Consider the following 2,712-nt stretch of genomic DNA (forward strand, 5'->3'; position numbering starts at 1 on the left):
CCTCACCTCAGCCTCCCAAAGGCGCGGGATTACAGGCTGAGCCACCAAGCCCGGCTATTTTTTGTTTTTTTTAGTCACTCTGTCACCCAGACAGTAGTGCAGTGGCACACGCATAGCCACTGTAGCGCTGACCTGCTGGGCTCAGGCTATCCTTCTGACTCAGCCTTCCAAGTACCTGGAACCACAGGCGGCACCACACTCAGCTAATTTTTTGATTTAGCCAAAAAATTAGTTGCCCAGGCTGGTCTCAAATCCCTGGGCTCAGGTAATCTTCTCTCCTCTGCCTCTGAAAGTGCTGGGATTATAGGCGTGAGCCACTGTCTCAAATCCCTGGCCACAAATATGTTTCATGAAAAAACTATGAAACAGTACTTAGAGAAATTGTAAATAAATTCTCAATTATTAAAGAAACAAATGGAGAGATAGACCAAGTTCATTGGTTGGATGACTTCATATAGTAAAGATAAATTATCTCCAGATTGACCTACAAATTCTATCCAATCCCAATCAGTCTCCAGGTTTCTTGTTTATGTTTTTGAATGTTTGCTTGTTTTGGTGGAACCTGACACACTGGTACTAAATGTATACAGAAATACAAAGGACCCAAAATTATCAAGACACTCTTGAAGAATAAAGTGCTATGAAGCTGGAAACACAGTGTGAGAGTGGTGCAGAGATGGACAAATAGGCCCAAGGAACAAAACAAAGATCTCAGGGACAGATCCATTAATAAATAAATTTATATACCGGGGGGCAAAAAAAATGTATACACATTTTAAGCGATGTTATCTGTGTATTACTTTTAGTTCACCATAATCAGAAATGTCTGGACGCTGATGGTAACCACTTCGAGTACCTCTTGCAATCGCAGAAGTCAAACGTGACTTATATTCATCTACAGTTTTATTTTATTTATTTTTATTTTTTAATTTTTTTGAGTTGGAGTCTCACTCTGTCGCCCAGACTGGAGTGCAGTGGCTGCTTCCGGCCACCGCAGCCTCGACCTGCTGGGCTCCGGTGATTCTTCGCTTCAGCCTTCCAAGTAACCGGAATTACAGGTATGCGCTACCACGCCCGGCTGATTTTTTGATTTATTGTAGAGATGAGGTCTTGCTGCTCAGGCGGGTCTCGAACCCGCAGGCTCAGGCAATCCACTCACCTCAGCCTCCCAAAGGCGCGGGATTACAGGCTGAGCCACCGAGCCCGGCTTTTCAATAAATGGTGCTGGGCCATCTAGATCCCCACTTGGGAAAAAGGCAATGAAATTGAATTCCTACCTTATGTCAGCCACAAAAATCAATTCCAGGTAGATTATAGACAGCAGCGTGCTGACAAATGTTGGACAATCAGCTCCCAAACAGAACAATCCCTGGTATGCAGTGTTTACTGAGTTCCGTGGTGTAAATACTTCCACCATGGCTGTTTTCAAGCTATCAGCATAAGGTCAGTAAATGCAGGATATGGAAGAAAAGCACAGTAGCACTGATTAAATGGTATTTTCTTTCTTTTTCTTTTTTTCTGAGTTGAAGTTTCACTCTGTTGCCCAGGCTAGAGTGCAGTGGCACACTCATGGGCACCGCAGCCTCGACCTGCTGGGCTCAGGTGATCCTTCCACTTCAGCCTTCCAAACAGCTGGAACTACAGGCACGAGACACCATGCCCAGCTACTTTTTTTGATGTACTGTAGAGATGAGGTCTTGCTAAGTTGTCCAGGCTGATCTCGAACAAGTGGGCTCAGGCAATCCTCTCACCTCAGCCTCCCAAAGTGCTGGGATTATAGTTGTGAGTCACTGCGCCCAGCCTTAAATGGTATTTTTAACACAGATTCAATTGACACAAATAACCCCAAGAACAGAGATAATAGTAAAATGTTATAAATTAAGTATAAGTGGTCAGATGCAATGGCTCACGCCTGTAATCCCAGCACTTTGGGAGGCTGAGGTGGTAGAATTGCTTTAACCCAGGAGTTTGAGACCAGCATGGACAACATAAGTGAGAACTTGTCTCTACAAAAAAAATGCAAAAATTAGTTGGGCGTGGTGGCACATGCTTATAGTTTCAGCTACTCGGGAGGCTAAGGTGGGAGGATTGCCAGAGCCCAAGAAGTCAAAACTGTGATAAGCCGTGATCGTACCACTATACTTTAGTCTGGGTGACGGTGAAACCCTGACTAAAAAAAAAAAACATCTCTGGCTCCCCTTTTCATTTTAATTATTTTTCTTTTTTCTTTTTTTGAGTCAGTGTTTACTCTGTCACCCAGGCTGTGGTGCAATGTCATGCTCATGGCCACTGTAGCCTCAACCTGCTGGACTCAGGGGATCCTTCCAAGTAGCAGAACCACAGGTGTGTGCCACCATGCCCAGCTTATTTTTTTTTTTATTTATTGTAGATCTCGCCATGTTGCCCAGTCTGGTCTCTAACCCATGGGTTCAGGCAATCCTCTCGCCTCTGCCTCTCAAAGTGCTAGGGTTACAGGTGTGAACCACCACGCCTGGCTAGTGTTTTCCAAAGAGCAGAAATTCTCAATTTTTATCAGAATATAAAATGTATCAAGTTTAATTGTTATGACCAAGTAAGCGAGAAGAAGCTATGCCAGCAAGTTGAGTTTAATTAATTATGAATTTATTATACATGCGGGTCAAGAGTAGGTAAACACCAGAAAAACTCTTGGCAAATTGGTGCAGTTTGTAACAAGTTTTTTTTTTTTTTTTG

The sequence above is a fragment of the Carlito syrichta genome, unplaced genomic scaffold (genome assembly GCF_000164805.1).
Source record: "Carlito syrichta isolate Samal-C Ts95f unplaced genomic scaffold, Tarsius_syrichta-2.0.1 Scaffold314290, whole genome shotgun sequence".
In the NCBI taxonomy this organism is placed as follows: domain Eukaryota; kingdom Metazoa; phylum Chordata; class Mammalia; order Primates; family Tarsiidae; genus Carlito; species Carlito syrichta.